General features: G+C 43.2%; 1 protein-coding gene and 1 non-coding gene across 6 annotated transcripts in view; both read left to right on the top strand.

Annotated features, from left to right (window-relative positions):
- ADAMTS17 (ADAM metallopeptidase with thrombospondin type 1 motif 17) overlaps positions 1-18643 on the top strand; it is a 353876-nt gene that overhangs the window by 49213 nt on the left and 286020 nt on the right. The gene's annotated exons all lie outside the window — the stretch shown is intronic.
- On the top strand, positions 8417-8523 carry LOC117202042 (U6 spliceosomal RNA). Its single transcript, XR_004484219.1, has one exon. It is a non-coding gene; the product is annotated as a U6 spliceosomal RNA (small nuclear RNA).

Here is an 18643-nt window from a genome sequence, read left to right as displayed (position 1 = left end):
TGTTATTGCTTATCATAGAATATCTTTATTTCACCTTTGTTTTTGAAGGATAGTTTTGCTGAATATAAGATTATTGGTTGACAATTCTTTCAGCACCTTGAATATGTCATCCAGCTGTCTCTGGCCTTATTGTTTCTGATGAGAAGTCAGGTGCTAATCTTATTGGCACCTTGTACATGATGAGACATTTTTCTCTTACTGCTTTCAAGATTTTCTCTTTTTCTTTGACTTTCATCATTTTTACCGTATGTCTGGGTGTGGATCTCTTTGTATTTATTCTACTTGGATTTTGTTGAGTGTCTTGGATGAATTATGTTTTTCATCATACTTAGCAAGTTTTCAGGCATTGTTTCTTCAAATTTTTTTCTATTCCTTTCTCTTTCTCCTCTCCTTCCCATTGAATTATGTTGGTGTGCTTAATGGTGTCCCACATTTCTCTGAAGCTCTGGTCAGTTTCTGCTTTTCTTCAGATTGTATAATCTCTATCAATATATCCTTATATTTGCTGAGTCTTTCTTCTACTAGTTTAAATATAGTTTTAGCTCCTGTAGTGAAAATTTCAGTTTTGTTATTGTACTTTTCAAATCCAGAATTTCAGTTTACTTCTTTAAAAAAAGTAATTTCTGTCTCTTTATTGATATTCTCTATTTGATGAGACATTGTCATTATAGCTTTCTTTACATTTTTAAGCATAGTTTCTTTTAGTTCTTTGAACATTTTTATTGTGGATGTTTTTAAGTCTTTGCCTGTTAAATCTGTCATCTGGGTTCTCTCACAGTCAGTTTCTGTGCCTGATTTTTTTCCCTACATGTGGGTCACACTTTCCTGTTTCTTTTTTGTGTCTCATAGTTTTTGTTGAAAATTGGACATTTTATAATAATTTCAGGAACCTGGATACTGGTTCCTTATCACTTCTTCAGGTCTTCTTTTGTTGTTGTTTGCTTATTTATTTGTTTAGTGATTCAGACTATTTTGGTGATGTCTTTTTTCCTTTAGTGCCACTCTCAGAGGGAGCAACCTGGGGCATATATGTACAGTCACCCTACATGACAGTGGTTTAATCGGGGTTCTCTTTGTCTTTTTCCCTAATCTCTCTATTAAGCTGTCTGCCTTTTTTGGTATCACATCCAGCTGGTGTGCTTCATTAATTGCTGACTGATTGCTCTATTGTTTTCAACAGTGCCTGAGACATACATGGCTCTGCCGTTTGGCCCAACTAAATTCAGTAAGGGGTCATTTTTGTGGCAAGTCTCTGAGGTCTGTTCTAACCCCAAGAGGGCTCTCTTTTCCTGTTTTCTTTGATGAACTACCTGACCTGTCATTTATTGCTCTTTATTAAGAGGAGCTGCCAGCCGCATATTTGCTTATTGCTAAAATTGTTATTGTTTTCAAGAGTGCCTGTAGGCTTGAACTTCCCACACTTTATTTCAAATAATGCCAGTACTTTTGGGGAGAGCATAGAAGCTCTTTGATTTTATGGACTACCTCTGTCTTTGGGGAAAATCTCTAAGTCACTACTCTGGACAATAGGCAGAGTTGGTAGTCTCTGGTCTTCTCAGGTTGCCTCTCCTGACATAGAATATCTGCCCTGTGAGCAAGCTTATATGAGGGTGATTGGTGCCCCCAGTATTTTCCTGGGTTAGAACCTCCTTCTTATGAGGGGAGCTGGGTGAAAGAATGGAATCTTAACCTTTTAGATGGACTCATCAGGAAATTAGAGTCTTCAATTTGGACTGGAGGAGATGAGAAATGATGGTGGCCTACCCCTCCTGGTAAAGCACCATATCCTTTGATTGGCAGCTGAGGGGAGGAGGAGCTCTGCTTCTTTGTCATGTTCATCTGGAGTGGAGCTTCCATCAATCTGAGCTAGGAAGGGAAGGAATGAGAGAGTAGTGGCTCAAATGTCAGTTTTCACTCTTGTCCTGAAAGTGGAACTCATGGGCTGCAAGAGAAAAGTGGTCAGTTTGGGAACCACAGTTGTCATAAAATGGCTCTTTCATGCTGTGGCAGGAACTCTAGAAATCTGAGGTTAGCTTGCCGTGGCAGCATAGTTGTGAAGGTGATTGACTGAAATTGGGCAGCATTGAAATGGATCTTCTGGAAGTGCAGTCTATGATCTAAGATTCCTTGAAGACTTCTCAAAGCAAGAGAGGCCTACTGTTGGGCGTGACAGGGAGTGTGGGTTTTTTCTAATGCTGGCCAGGGTAAGTGGCCCTGAAAGGGGACATTCCAGAAAGAAAACTAATTGGTGTTATTCCCAGAGCTGGGAAACAAGTTGGTCATGGCAGTAGCAGCTGACCTCTGGATTCCTCTGGCTGAACTTTAATCTTCTCTCATGCAGCATCCAGGCAGGGAGTGAGTTGACCTGTGATGGGATCAGGGCCACAACTGGTGGGCTTATGTAGCTGCTGGTGCCCTGTCCAAAGCTCCTGCTGGGCATGTGTAGGCAGATATGATTTCAAATCAAAGGCATATCCAGAGCTGATCTCAGACCACTGTACTGATTGATGATGCAGTGTGGTCCCCATAGGTCAGGATCCTGCTACAAGTGATCAGGATTCTATGGTGGCAGAATTTGCCCTGGAAGATGGCTTGCTGGGCTGGTGACTTTATGTTGGTCTGCCCTTACAGGCTTCTAGAGCAGAAAATCAGTGTGATGGGTCTGGTTTCCAGGGATGCAGTAACTGGAATCATATCAGACAAAGAAACTGACCATGCACCTCATGGAGGGAGGCATCCTCTCACAACAGGATGGCCCAAGGGCCACTCAGTACGAGCCAGTCTTGTGCAGTGACTGGTTGGCTCAGGTGTGCCAGGATCAGAGCAGAAGTGATGTGAGCCTGGCTCAGAAAGGACGTGCAATAAATATGGGTGAAAAGGACAAGAAGGTGGGGGAGGGAGGAGGTGAAGGGGCTATCCTGTCTCTAAAAGATAGGGCAGAGCAGTACCATAAAAAGAGAGAGCGTGTGACTCCTCTGAATGTCCTGAGGAGGTACTGGGGCATCTCAGCTCCCAACATGTTGTCAGTGTCTGGACTTGCCATGTGGGAACGTTGTCTCTCAGGAATTGAATGCTGAGGTTGGTGGACTTATGGCTCATTGAGCTTCTTGTAAAGACTGTGCTACAGAGCTTAGGACAGTCCAAATGAGTTTGTTATAGGAGACCAGTGGCAGCAGATTAAAATAAATCACCCAGGATGTGGTGACACATTCAGATTAGGAGGCCATAGAAATGCTCTCTTATTAATCTCTGGATGACAAGGGCACTGCGCGCATTGCAAAGCATGCTTACAGCATGGCCTCGGGTTTCACCCTGCAACTATCAAGCAGTCCTTCCACTACAACCCGTATGAAGACAGAAAAAGGCAAAAACATATTTAGAAAAATGAAGGAGATAGTCAAACTGTTGTCAAAATTGGCAAGGACTTTCCACTAACTATAAAGAACAGTGGACCTGGATTGGTAAGGGTAGTCAGTGGGCTTTTCAGAGTGGCCAAATCCTACCTGTCTGAAAGAGAGCTGGAAGAAATATTTTCCCATCTCTTGTTTGTCCTTGGCTTTGAATTTTAGAAGATTTATGATACTTAGGAAACTTGCTGGCTGTTCCTCTTGGTTTGGCATTAGCCATTGTTTTATAGCCATTCTACAGCTAACTCCAGGGCAGCCCTGGAGGGAGGTATGGCGGGAGGTATGTTGCTGGTACTTTGTATCTAGCATTGCCCTGTGGACAGAAGGAGGCCTGTAGATCCCTATTTAAGTGTCCCGTCAGTTCAGAATATACAGTACTGCTCCCTGGGGAGGTACAGGATCCCACCACAGCCTGGTAGAGCCGACTACACAGATGCCTACTGAACATCGTGCTTGTCTGCCTGTCCTCTAGTAGCAGGTCTGAGATGGGATGCTGACTGTTGTGATCAAGGGAGACCTGTTCACCCAAGTCTTGGTGCTGGCTTTAGGTAGACCTCTCCTCACTGCAATTTGAGTATGTACAGAAAACCCATTTGAGGGTCTGAGTTCAAATACTATAGCCTATAAGGGAAAGGATATGCAGAGAAAACATATCTTTGGAAAGGGTTTATTTCAGGACCAGAATAAATTTTAGAAAACCGGTATCCTAATGGGATGTAAGAAGATAAGGCTTTACTATGGAAAACAGTATGGAGTTTCCTTAAAAAAATAAAAACAGAACTATCATGTGATCCAGTGATCCCACTCCTGGGCATATATCCAGAAAAGATGAAAACTCTAATTTGAAAAGATACATGCCCCCCAATGTTAATAGTAGCACTATTTCTAATAGCCAAGACATGGAAGCAACCTAAGTGTCCATCAACAGGTGAATGGATAAAGAAGGTGTGGTGTATGTATACAATGGAATATTCCTCATCCATAAAAAGTGAAACATTGCCATTTGCAGCAACATGGATGGACCTAGACATTATCATACATTATCATACTAAATGAAGTAAGTCAGACAGAAGGACAAATATTGTATGATATCACTTATATGTGGAATCTAAAAAATAATACAAATGATTTTATTTACAAAACAGAAACAGACTCACAGACTTAGAAAACAAACTTATGGTTACCAAAGGGGAAAGGTGGGGAGGGATAAATTATGGGATTAACATATACACACTATTATATATAAAATAGGTAAGCAACAAGGATTTACTGTATAGCACAGGGAACTATATTCAATACCTTATAATAATCTATAATGGAAAATAATCTGAAAATACATATATATAACTGAATCACTTTGCTGTACACCTGTAACTACACAATACTGTAAATCTACTATACTTCAATAAAAAAGAGAACATTTGGACCTAAACAGATGTCAGAAGTCATAAAAAAAGAAGATAGGACTTTAAGAAGCAAAAGCCATAAGAACTGCAGAATGAGATGTAAAAACAGTAAACTTAAAAGGGAACTGGTGAGATAATGAAAGCTTATAAAACTCGTTTGCTGTAGCAGAATTAAAATCTACAAGGGAGGCACTACGGAATTGAAACAACATTACACATTTGAATTAGTGATGTAGAGAATAAATGTGACATGCTTCTTTGGGGGCAAAGGAAGGAAAGAATAGAGTGGTGAGAAAGGAAGTGATAGAAATGGGGTACAGAAAATGTAAGTCCAATTTTAGAATCTCTGTAGAAGGAACCCCTCTGCTCAAGTTAGGATAGGGGCATTCATCAAAGATTTTTAATGAATGAAGACTTTCTGGAAGGTTTAAAAAAATCTCAGTTTACCGGATAAAAGGCTTACTGTGTTTTGATCAAAATTCATATACATAGGCCCACAGTTATTTATTCTGGCAAAATTTGTGAATTATAAGAATAATAGGAAAAGTTATACCAGTATTCAAGCAGACAAAACAGGTTACTTAAAAGAAACAAAAATCTGGCAGGCCTGAGTTGTCCATGATACTAAGTCCTAGAAGACAGTGGAGCCAGGACTGCAGTGTTGGGACAAGAAGTGACTGTGCAGTCTTCCCTGGTGGCGCAGTGGTTAAGAATCCGCCTGCCAATGCATGGGACACAGGTTCGAGCCCTGGTCTGGGAAGATCCCACATGCTGTGGAGCAACTAAGCCTGTGCACCACAACTACTGAGCCTGTACTCTAGAACTCATGAGCCACAACTACTGAGCCTGCATGTCGCAACTACTGAAACCCACGTGCCTAGAGCCTGTGCTCTGCAACAAGAGAAGACGCCGCAATGAGAAGCCCACGTACTGCAACGAAGAGTAGCCCCTGCTCGCCACAACTAGAGAAAACCCACGTGCAGCAACGAAGACCCAGTGCAGCCAAAAATAAATAAATAAATTTATTAAAAAAAAAAAAGTGACTGTGCTCCAAGAATATGACACTCAGACAATTTGTTGTTCACCTGTGAGGGCACCTGATGCTCTTAGATATGTAAGAGGTTAGAAACCAGACACCCTGCTTGTCCTTCTAGGAAGGATTTCTTTAAAACATAATTGCAGTTGATTATGAGCTGAAGCAAAATTAAAAGATTAGAAATAGGGAGGGCATGATATAAAGAGTTGATGTGGATGATTGAAACTGGTTTAACAGAGTTAAGCCTAACTAATTGATGCAAATACAGTTCCAAATGGAAAGCAATAATTAAAAAGTTAAGGGAAGATCAAAGACCTTCCCTTAAATGTAAGGGCTAAAACTATCATGGTCCTAGAAGAAAATATAGGAATAAATCTTTATGACCTTGAATTAGGCAATGGTTTCTTAGATATGAATGATATCAAAAACACAAGCAACCAAAGAAAATAAAGATAAATTGGATTTAATCAAAGTTAAAATATTTTGTGCTTCAAAGGATACCATCAAGAAAGTTAAAGGATAACTCACATGATAGAAGAAAATTTCTCCAAATCATATATCTGATGAGGGACTTGTATCTGGGATATATCCTATAATTCAACTATAAAAAGACAACTCAATTGAAAAGTAGACAAAGGACTTGAAAAGATAGTTCTCTGAAGAATATACATATAATTGGCCAATGATCACATGAAAAAATGCTCAGCATTATTAGACACCAGAGGAATGCAAATCAAAACCACAGTGAGATACCATTTCGTACCCACTTGGATAATTACAATAAAAAAGATGGACAATAACAAGTGTTGGTGGAAATGTAGAGAAATTAGAACCCTCATATGGTGCTGCTGGGAATATAAAATGGTACAGACACTTGAAGAACAGGTTGGCAGTTCCTCAAAAGTTTAAGCAAAGGGTTACGACATGACCTAGCAATTCTACTCCAAGGTATACACCCAAGAGAAATTAAAACATTTATTCACATAAAAACTTATACGTGAATGTTCATAGGAGCATTAGTCACAATAGCCAAAATATGAAAACAACCCAAATGTCCATCAACTGATGAATGGAAAACAAAGTGGTATTCCATGCAATGGAATCTTATTTGGCAACAAAAAGGAATAAAGTACAGATACATGCTGGATGGATGAACCTTGAAAATATTTTCATAAGAGAAAGAAGCTAGAAACAAAAGACCACATATTAAATGATTCTATTTATATGAAATGTTCAGAATAGGCAAACCTATGGAGACAGAAAGTAACTAGTGATTTCGTAGGGCGGGGGTGGTAGAGGACGAAATGGGAAGTGGTTGCTAATGGGTATAATGTTTCATTTTGGGTGATAAAAATGGTCTATTTGTGTCATCATGGTTGTGCAACTCTGAGAATATACCAAAAGCTATTGAATTGTATCCTTAAAATGGATGAATTGTATGGTATGTGAATCATATCTCAATAAAGCTGTTGTAAAAAGTAAGGAAAGGTGTAAAATATAAAGTACTTTAATAATATTCTGTACCTCAAATTTAAGAAATATTTTCAAATCAGAAAAATGGGGGACTTCCCTGGTGGCACAGTGGTTAAGAATCCATCTGCCAATGCAGGGGACATGGATTTGACCCCTGGTTCGGGAAGATCCCACATGCCGTGGAATAACTAAGCCCATGCACCATAACTACTGAGCCTGCTCTCTAGAGCCCGTGAGCCACAACTGCTGAGCTTGTGTGCCACAGCTACTGAAGCCTGTGCATCTAGAGCCCATGCTCTGCAACAAGACAAGCCACCAGAATGAGAAGCCTGCACACCGCAACAAAGAGTATCCCCCACTCACAGCAACTAGAGAAAGCCCACGCACAGCAACGAAGACCCAATGCAGCCATAAAGAAAGAAAGAAAGAAAGAAAGAAAAGAAAAGTAGAAAGGAATCTGGGAGAAAAAAAGGGATGTTAAATTCTTCTCTGCCCAAAGGGAAAGCCAAAGTTCTACTATGTTCTTGACATGGAAAGAATGTTTCCTAAGATTGTAAGGATAGCTTATTGTAGAATTTCTTCCTAAGTACTGGAGATGATAAACTCAGTGAAATATAGCTCACATAGGAAAATAGAGAAAAGGAACTAAAAACATGACAGAAGATAAAAAATTATCATTTTTATAATAAATATAAAGGCATTAAAACCCTCTATTCAATGACAGAGACTCAGAAATGACACCAAAAAGTTATGGTAAAAGCATGGGTAAAGATTTAAACATCAAATACACTTAAAAGGTGATGGGGGCTTCCCTGGTGGCGCAGTGGTTGAGAGTCTGCCTGCTGATGCAGGGGACACAGGTTCGTGCTCCAGTCCGGGAAGATCCCACATGCCGCGGAGCGGCTGGGCCCGTGAGCCATGGCTGCTGAGCCTGCGCATCCAGAGCCTGTACTCCGCAACGGGAGAGGCCACAACAGTGAGAGGCCCACGTACCGCAAAAAAAAAAAGTGATAAAATCGAGGAAATACTTATCATAGTACTACAGAAGTCTAATATTCTTCCATTTCTTCTTTCACTTATTTTAAAACTCTTTAGTGCTTGTGTCAGCAGCACATGTACTAAAATTGGAACAATACAGAGAAGAGTAGCATGGCCCCTGTGTAAGGATGACACACAAATTCATGAAGCATTCCATATTTTTAATCTAATTTTAAGAAAAGAAACAAATGAGCTTATTTACAAAACAGAAACAGACTTACAGGTATCAGAAACAAACTTATGATTACCAAAGGCGAAACATGGCAGGGAGGCTTAAATTAGGAGCTTGGAATTAACGTACACGCACTACTATATGTAAGATAACCAACAAGACTTAACTGTATAGCACAGGGAACTCTACTCAGTATTCTGTGATAACCTATATGAGAAAAGAACCTGAAAAAGAATGAATACATGTGTATGTATAACTAAATCACTTTTCTGTGCACCTGAAACTAACACAACGTTGTAAATCAACTATACTTCAATTAAGTTTAAAAAATAAATGAAAGTAAATAAAATAAAATGAGGTTGTGGTAAGACCACTCTCCCCTCAAAAAAACTATTTACTGAACATCTACTATGTGCTAGGCACTAGGTATGGAGCGATGAATAAACTGGCATGATTCCTGTTCTCACAGCTTCCTGTAGAGTGGAAGAGACTGTTACTAAACACAGAGCAGTTAAATTATTTCAAATTGTGGTTATGTGCTCCAAGGAAAAGAGAAGTGTGCTCTGGTGACTTAGGTGAAGGGGTCCAAGGACATCCTCATTGAGGAAACGGCATTTGAGTTGTGAGGACAAGTCAGTCAGGTGGCTGTTTGGAAAAGAATTTACCAAATGGAGCTATTCCATGTTCAGAGGCCAGGGTGTGGGGAGGAGTTTCAGTGCTTGAACTCATGAAGGCCAGTGTGATTATGTGGTTGCTCCCTACTTGGACTTTAGGGGAAGCCACAGGACGACAGAGGGAGGCCACAGGAAATTGGGAGTGGGGGGTCTTAGTGAATTTGCGAGTTGGCGTAACGAGGGTTTCCATTCCCTCTGCTGTTTGACTGGTTTGCTCATCCTGGTGGAGCCCAAGGCTACTTTACATGTGGAAGTCCAAGGAATGGCTGACGTGCCATAAAGGAACCACTCACCTCTTGGTGACCCAGTGGGGACATTGGAAGTTTGGGACCCCCACTAGTAAGGGTGTCAGGAGAACTGCAGCCATGCTCAGATGAATGTGCCTTTCTGGGCAGGTTCTTTGGCCCTGGAGTGTCCTCGGCATTCGGGAAGGGGGTTCTTTGGGAAAGAGTCATAGTCTGGTGACTGGATCTAGGCCAAAAGAGGAGCACTTGACTTATTTTACCACCTCTAGGTCTGCTGGTGGGTTATTTGAGCTCTCTCTCCGTTTGTTAGGGGACATCTTGGGCTTCTGTGAAACTCAAGGGGCCTTTGGAGGAGTGAAGGATGTCTGATTGTTAACTGCTCTGGAAATATGTGGGCATCCAATATATTTGGAAGAACCCCTGACATCCAAGACAGAACCATAAATTTGTTTTCCCTAAGCTTCTAAAAAGAGGGTAAAGGATTTTTTGATCCTTTTGTTCCCTGTTTATGGACTTCATTCTCTCATTCACTTACACATTCAAAAATAATGACTGAATGCCAACTACGTACATACCACCCTGCTCAGTGTGGGAGATACAGAGGCGAGAAGGGCAGTCCCCACCCTCAAAACCCAGATACTTGTGGAGATGTATAGCCCACGACCCGAGGCTATGCTGAGCACTATCGGGTATCAGGGGAGGGGTGGAAGGAAGAAGCCTTCACCTATATTTTAGTTTTGTGTTGAAGCAATGAAGAGTTCCTGGTCCAAAGATATGGCCTGCCCTCCTTGCAAAGATGGAGGAATATCTGCGCTGTCTGAAGTTTCTTGTACTTCTTTGCCAAAGATGAAAGACCATCTGTCAAAAGAAACAATATCCAGGAACCCTGTGGGGGATTCCAGGTGCAGAAGACAAGTTGATTTCTTTTCAGGCTTTTGTTTGTCCCGTCTTGCTCTGGCCGAAACATGGCACGTTAATTAATTTCTCTCTCCAAGCTATGTATTTGGGGGATGTTCTTTTTTTCTCTTCCATCAATTTAGAAGATAGAATCATCAAGCTCCAGTAGGCTAGTGTAATCTTTCAGCAATAGACTTAACTGAAAAGTGGTGGTGAGAAGCACATGATAATTCCAAACATTTGCATTTGTTTTCTTGAATTTGCCAAATGTATCTTGATGGACCTCTGAGATGACTGTTCTTTCTGGGAATCACACGTTGTCCTGATTGTCCTGACTATGTGGCTATACACACTTCAACTCATGTGAAGGTGACCTGCCCAGTCCACACTTCTTAAGGCAAGAAAGAAGATGGGCATCTGTTATGGACTAAAATGTGTCCCCACTAATCTCTGTGTTGAAGTTCTAACCCCCAGCACCTCAGACTAGGAATGTGTTTGGAAATAGGGCCTTTAAAGAAGGGATTATAGTTAAATGAGGTCATTAGGGAGTCCTTGTAAGAAGAGGAAATTTGGACTTAGATGGGTAAAGAGGGAAGATCTGTGAAGATGAAGACAGAAGGCAGCCATCTGCAAATCAGGAAGAGAGGCCTCAGAAGAAACCAACCCTGCCGACACCTCAATCTTGGCTTCTAGTCTCCAGAACTGTGAAGAAATAAATGTCTGTTGTTTAAGCCACCCAGTCTGTTACTTTGTAATGGCAACCCTAGCTGACTAATGCAGTATCTTTTACGGGAAACATTTAATATTTAATAGAGGTTGAGACAAGGTTTTAGACTGATGTGAAATAAACCAGAAAACACAGCCATCTGCCTTACCTTCAGGGAACCCTATGACAGCCAGTGTGAAACATTCTTACTGGAATAGGCCCAGCGTCTTTGTTAGATGGTGCTACCTTGCATTTTCCATTTTTCCTGCTTCTTTTTTTCTGGTTGTACAGCTCTGCCCTTTCCTGATACAATGAATAGTGCTTTTCTTCCTTCTCTCCTTCCAGTTGGAAGCCTGCTTTCCCTAGGAGTCTGGGCTGTTTCCTTGACGGTTCTTTCATCTGTGGGGTATTTATAGGACTGTTAAAGTTTTACATGCTTCTCTCCCTCCCTTGAGGGGAGCACCCAGCGCCCGGCCAGCCACAGATTCAGGGTTTGACTGGCACCTGTTGAACAATTATCGTCTTTTCTCAGTTGGTGTGAGGTGGGCGTATTAGAAGCCTTGTTCTTCCTTGCTGGCAGTCTGTGACTGGACAGGGAGAGTGGTAGAAACCGAGTGAAGATGGCAGTCTTCCGTGGGCCTGGGTTTTCTTATTGGATGTGTGAGTTTTTTCCATCTCAAGCTTCCTTCAATTCTAGTATTTTCCAGCAGTGTTCCTGTTTCTCTCCTCCCCAGACCTCACCAAAGTCTGTACCATTTCCTCACCTCTCACTTTTTTCCCTTCCCTGGCCTGGTGTCCGCTCCCCTGTCCTCAGCAGCACTCTCCGTAAGACCCACCTGGGTCTGGACCTGGCCCTCTGCTGTGCTGGAGGAGCTGAGCAGCCCCTCCTCCTGAGACTTTATTTTCCCTGCTCTTGTGACGCTGTGCTCTGCTTTCCCTGCACCTCGCCATCCGCCCCCCGCTTGGTTCCGTTTCTTCTCTCCAGTCATGCAGTTTGGAGGTCCCGGAAGGATCGGTCTGGGATCGTTGCTTCCTAGATGCCTATCTCTGATCTTGCCTTTGCTTTTGAGCGCCAAGTCTGCACACTCGACAGCCAACTTGACCTCTCCACTTGGGTACTTTAAAAGCACCTGAAACTAACAAGGCCAAAACTTGCAGTGCTTTTTTTTTTCACACCTGGCCCTGTTCCAGGGGTTCCTAATTCAGTGGTTAGCACAACCATACAAACCAGGAGTTATCCTTGATAGCCCTTCTTTACCCACCCAAATATCCCCAGTATTCTTGGTCTCACCTTCTAAGTACCTACTGAATCTATTTGCTTCCTTTCACCGGCAGTTGCCCCCTTTGTCTAGCTGTGGTCCCTATGTACCTGAGCTCCTGTAGTGGTCATCCAACTAGTGTCCCCACTTCCATGTCCCCCTGGAATCTGTTCTACCCATAACAGCCAGGGTGACACATTGGAAACACAAGCCCTAGATGGCTTCCCACTGCTCTGGGGTTAAAGAAGAAAACCCTGAGCACATTGCATTTGACCCTTCAAGTGTGCCCCTGCCTTATTGCTCAAGCCTCTTGGCCAGCCACACTCTCTCTTGGATCCCTGTGGTTTCTAGAACATGCCATGCCTTCTTCTGTCCCCAGGGCCTATGTACCTGCTGTCCCCACTGCCTGGACTGCTCCCATCTCCTCTCTTCTCACTGCCACTGATTAACTGTTGCTTATCTTCCTAATCTTGGCCCTAGTGTCACTTCCTGATGGAACCCAATCTAAATTGGAACCCCCTTCTTTTTATCCTGTCATAGTATTATCTATTCTTTCTTGCAAACATTTGTTATATTTGTAATTTTTATATATTCATTTGTTCATTTGATTAATGTTTATTCCTCCTAGGTGGTCACCTACATTACCTAGCACATAGTAGGTTCACAATTCAATATTTGTTGACCAAATGAGTATCTTCACAATTCAATATTTGGTGACCAAATGAGTATCTTCACAATTCAATATTTGGTGACCAAATGAGTATCTTCCCACCTCACCCACAGACAGTAGTGCCTGGTTGCTTGGTGCCCACATGGCTCTGACCATGGGTGGAAAGGTCTGGTAGGGCCAGCTCAGCCTTCTTACCCCTGGTCCTGCTGCCTCCCAGGGTGGGGGGGTGTGTGGGACACCTCCTGCCTAATGAAGGGACTGATTTTGGACTCCAAGGTTGATCAGTTCTTCATTCAGCATCTTAACCACAAAAAACCCTATTTTCCACCTTTCTTTGTAAGGAATTTACATGAAAAAAATATGCCTTTTATAAAAGTGACTTGGCCTTGGGGGAAGTTATTTAAAGAATTCATACTTGGAGCGCAAAACTTATTTTTTTCCTTTTAAAAAAAAAAAGAGAGAGAAGGCCATTATTTTTCAAGGATATTGGATTTATGCAGCTGCCAAAAGTTCACCTGGCTGGGAGTGCTTCTGCACATGTGGAACCATCGTTTCTAGTTGAAAAGGTAGTTTTTTGTTTGTTTGTTTTTAAATAAGCAGACCCTTTGGTTGAAGAAAATAAAAGTGATCAGAAAATAGTTTTTTTGGACCTGATAATTTTCTTGGAAAGCATGTTGTTTGTCTGTGTGTGTGCAAACTTAAAAACGAGACTTGTTGTTCATGCTTCCTCCTCCAGTACTTTCCCCATGTTGACTATGAATCTGTAAGGTGCTGTCCTTGGGTCTTTGGATGTGGCAGTGATAGGTTGTTGGGAAATCTATGGCACGCACTGATGCTTGCATTTCCTTCACAGGGCACCCCATTGATTGGTTTTCGTTAAAGATGACTCAGAATGAAGGGCAGCATTCCTGTCTATGGCAGGGTTCTGCAGTGTGGAAGTGCATATCCAATATCTTAATATTTCCATGGTGAAGAAATAAATCCTTATTTCTAGAACTGGGAGGAGTCCTTGAAGCGTGAATGAAATATAGGAATTAGTTCTAGGACTGACCCTCTCATTTTAGGCTATATCAGTTTGTGTCTAGTTAGGAAAACAGAAACTGTGCTAGGTATTTCTAATTATGAGATTTAACACAGGGAATTGGTTACTTCAGTGTCAAAGTCTGAATGAGCAAAAGTGGAGCTGAGGTAACCCAGGTAATAGCTATCACCCCAGGGCTGGGGAAAGAAAAGAGAAAAGGTGGCATTTCCAAGACCACAGAGCTTGCAGCAGTGGTCTGTGGGGCTTGGGCTCAGACCTGTGAGGGACATCAGACCACCAATGAGGTACAGCCAAGCAGGTGTCTCTATGGATGTACCTCTGAGGGAGATGAGGAGGCTTGTCTGGGAGTTCCCCAGGAGCTGGAGGCTAGAGACACAGCTACCCAATACTGCTGGAACAATGCCACCCTGAGCTGAAACACAGGAGCCCATTCTCCCCATCTCCTGCCTTCCAGTCTCCCTACAGCGCCCCCTGTTGGCAGAGCTGAACAGGAAGCCAGCTAGCAAGGGAGTCCAGGAAATAGTTTACAGGCCCCCAACCCCAGAGTGGAGCACAGAAGAGAGGGCTGGGAGAAAAAGGGCAAATAACTGGTGCACAGGAAATGGATACCTTTCTGTTAAGTGGCACTTTCAACGGCATCAAGATCAGGCCCAGGTGAATTTTCAGAGTTCCCAACTCCCTCCCTGAAGGTATTTTTATTACATCTCATGGCTGCTTATTTTGGGAGAGTTAAAGACAAAAGATAGTGGGGCTATTGGACATGCAGTTGAAACCACACATCTTACCATTTTTCATGCTGTGGCAGCGGTGGCTTTGGTTCCTTGAAAATGGGTTGGTGTGGCCATGGCGGGGGTGTCTACACAGAAATCTCGCTTGTGGCGACAATCGGTCTCTCCTCCAAGGAGTGTGACTGTCTGTTTTCCATCTTAATGAGAAACATTTGATTTCCATTCTTCTATCCTGTGTGAAATGTCATTAATGTTTCATGGTTTAAATAGCTGATTTCATGTACAGTCATGTTTTGTGTTCTATCATATTTCTGATGATTAAAATATTCTGCCCTCTGGAATGTTGGGAGGTTACATTGGGATGTTGAGCAGGAGTTATAAGCCACTCCTCTTGAAACTGATATTTTTGTATAATTATAACTTATTGTTGCATGATTGAGGATGTCCTTAGAGAAACTCTTTCATGCCCCTACCCAGTAAGAAATGTCGAAGACAACAAGTTGATTGGTGAGTGTCTAGACTAGAGGTCCTGATCAGACCCTGTAGGGTGCATACAAGATGGGCTTGCCTGGTAGCGCAGTGGTTGAGAGTCCGCCTGCTGATGCAGGGGACACGGGTTCGTGCCCCGGTCCGGGAAGATCCCACATGCCACGGAGCAGCTAGACCCGTGAGCCGTGGCCACTGAGCCTGCGCGTCCAGAGCCTGTGCTCCGCAAAGGGAGAAGCCACAACAGTGAGAGGCCTGCATACCGCAAAAAAAAAAAAAAAAAAAAAGAATCCACTATTGGTTCTGGGTCATGCATGCAAAGTTTAAAAATTAGCATTTAGACCCTAGTAGTTAACAGCAATAATAGTAATGTAATAATAAGTATAGAAATAAGACTAGCAGCATCATTTGAGTGTGCTTATTATATACCTGACCCTGTGTTTGTTTCCCCACATCCACCCTAAGAGAGCAGAATAATTATCCCCTTGTTTTAGAGATGAGGAAGCTTGCCCCTGGCCACCCCAGCACGAGCAGACTCTACCCCGCTCTGTTGGATGTCACAGCTGGGCTCCTCACAATTAGAGTTGTCCCCTCCTCCTTAGGTGGAGGGAGTACTGTGTGAGAATTCAATTTTAGGACATTTAGGTTAAGTTCCTTGAAACTTAATCTTGTTATTAATTAGGAATTTCAAAGAGTTAAAAAAATTCACTCAATTAAGTGTAATTCTCGAATGTTATGTTCCTATGCACCAGGCAGTGCTCGGCGCTTTGGTGGGTCCAGAGGGTGATGTTTGGGTCCTTAAGCTCACAGTCTAGCCCAGAAGGCGAGCATAGACCCATGTTAGACTATAACATGGATGGGAGTTTGGAGTTTGCAGGATTGCTGGGGAGCAGGGGATTCAGGGGGCACTCCAAGCACCTCAGAGTTGGCTGTCCAGGTCCTCCACCTGCAGTGGGCCATGGCGGGGGTGGGGGGCGGTCACTTGGGCAAGCTGCATGGACTCCAGAGCTCCAGTCTCCTGCTTAGTCTGGTCTGAGAGGTTTTACTGTTCTCATGGCTACTTCTGTTTTCTAGTTTTGAATTAGTTTTCGATGTGGTAGGTACAGAAAAAAGAAAAGTCCCATCCACGTGTCCTGCATGGCAGCCCAGCCAGTTCAGGCGGGGGAGCTGTAGACCCTTGTGCCTTGGGTGGGCTGTGCCACCGAGTGAACAAGGGGACCCTGCCTGCCCAGCAGCACCCCTCTTATTCCGGAAGCCAGTGTCACCATCTGTGCTCTCACCTCTTCTTTCTAACTCAGACCACCTGTCATCCCCCTTTCTTGGTTCTGCTGCCCCACTCTTGCCCTCCTGTTATGTTGGCTGCTGGGCCCTTGGTCCTTCTGGGTGCTCTCACTGCCCCCTCCCCTGCGGACTGAGGGATCACTTGAGGCTGCCGACTTGGAACACGCAGTGGAATTTCTTTGGAATTCCCTTTGATGAGTGTTTTTAATTTTCCGTCCTTCAGTGTTATAGAAGGGACTGAGGGATCACTTGAGGCTTCTGATGGGTGTGCCTTTGTCCTGCCCACTAGAGAGCTGGAGAAAACCCATGGTTAATGCAGCTAAAAGAATACGTGATTCTGGACTCTTCCCCAGGTTCTGGTTGTCCACCGTGCTAGTGTACCCAGGTGGGGACGTTCTTGATCTGGACCTTGAGTGCTGTGTGTGGGAAATGTTTATTTTTCTGTCTTGAATGACAAGTTCAGGTTAAGTCTGCATCTCCCTGTTGACTCTGTAAGCATGTTTGACACCTGCTACCTAGTTCCTAGTGGTGGAGACTCATCTTTGTCTTCTCAGCCTGAAGAGCCCAGTGCCCTTGGGAAGCTGTCTCCACTTCCTCCACCATGTCTGCTTTCCCTCTAATTTGCTTCTGCAGCTGGCAGTGCTCCTTTGGCACAAAGAGTAACCTGAGGTCTTCTCTGGTGATGACATTATAGAATCAGACATGCAAGGATCCTCCTTGTGCAGCGGGACGTAGAGTAATTTCAGGGCTGGCTTCTACCGTTTGAACTCTCATACCAAATATTTTGTGATTTATGCATTGGTTTTCCCTAGTGAATACCTAAATACTCTATTGTTGTTAAACTAAGGAAATATCTATACTATATAGAGCTTGGCAGTTCATAACTAAGCTTATTTTTTACTTTACCAAGAGCAGAACTAACAACTACAGGAAATTATGTATTTGCTCAGCATTTTCATCAGTCTCCAAACTCTTAGAATAAGTAATATATAATTTGAATATGCTAAAAGTACAACATTTAGAATGCCATTGTTTTCTTCCTTGTCTTTTTCTCTCCCGCATCTTGTTCCAAACAAGATTCAGGGTAACTTGCATAAACACACACAGTTTTCTTTTTTAATGGATAATTGAGGCAAAAGGAAAATAAATGTAAGAAAAATATGAAGCCAGAGATTGAAAATCTACCAAGTCAGCACCAAACCCCAGCAATGTGCTGGCAAAAGAAACTGCTGGGCTGGACTTGGGAATGATCCCCAGTGTCTGTGACAACAGGAGAGGGCCTGGGGCCTTGCAGGTTGTGGTCTGTCCTCATCAGTGGGGTGAGGGCCGCCTCCCTTGTTCCCACAGTGGAGGGAGACAGCTAATGACCGAGTGAGGTTGGAGGGCCCCCAGGTGGCTGCACACCTGCCTGGCCTGAACTTTGACTTCTGTGAGGTCTAAATCCAGCACCCATGTTATTATGAAATTGGTGTTTTTCTTCTTGCTTTTCAATATGCTTATAATCTGTGAATATTTGTATTCATGAAACTTTGTTTATTAGGGTATATTTATGCAGTTCATGGAATTAAAAGTGAAAATAGATTATGATTCGGTTTTCCCTGTAGGAAAGGAAGAACCATCAGAAGTGATGGCTCTAGAGCTTTGCTGGTGGAGGTGTTGCTGGGAGCAGGGAGAGAAGAGGAGGGTGAGCTTCCCTCCCCTTCCACCCCTGTTCCCACCTGCAGGGATAGGGAATGCAGGTCCTCGGTCTCTTACCTGCTATTACCCAACCCAGGCTTTTGGACAGACTGTTGAGCCTTTATTGTTTCACTGCAGAAAGAGTGGTGCCTTTGATGAGGGCTTGTTGCCCTAGACTTCACTGGAGTGGGTATTCAGTATGTGGCCCGGGCACCGCATTGCCTTTTGAAATCTGAAAAATTTTGATCTCCTGAAACCCACCTAGCAGTGGGGCTCTGAATCGAGGCTTGGGGCCTCTCCTCTTGTGCTTGGGACAGGACAGAGCCCTGGGGTATGTGGGGGTCACCAGCCAGCCTAGCGTGGTTGTGGCGTGACAGCCCCAGTTAGCAGTCCTTGGTGAGGGGGGCTCAGGTAAGAGCACACATGGCCCGGGAGCTGGCTGTGTA

Source organism: Orcinus orca, chromosome 2 (assembly GCF_937001465.1).
Source record: "Orcinus orca chromosome 2, mOrcOrc1.1, whole genome shotgun sequence".
Taxonomy (NCBI): Eukaryota; Metazoa; Chordata; class Mammalia; order Artiodactyla; family Delphinidae; genus Orcinus; species Orcinus orca.
The sequence above is the reverse complement of the archived record's forward strand: the minus strand, read 5'-3'. Positions and strand labels throughout refer to the sequence as shown.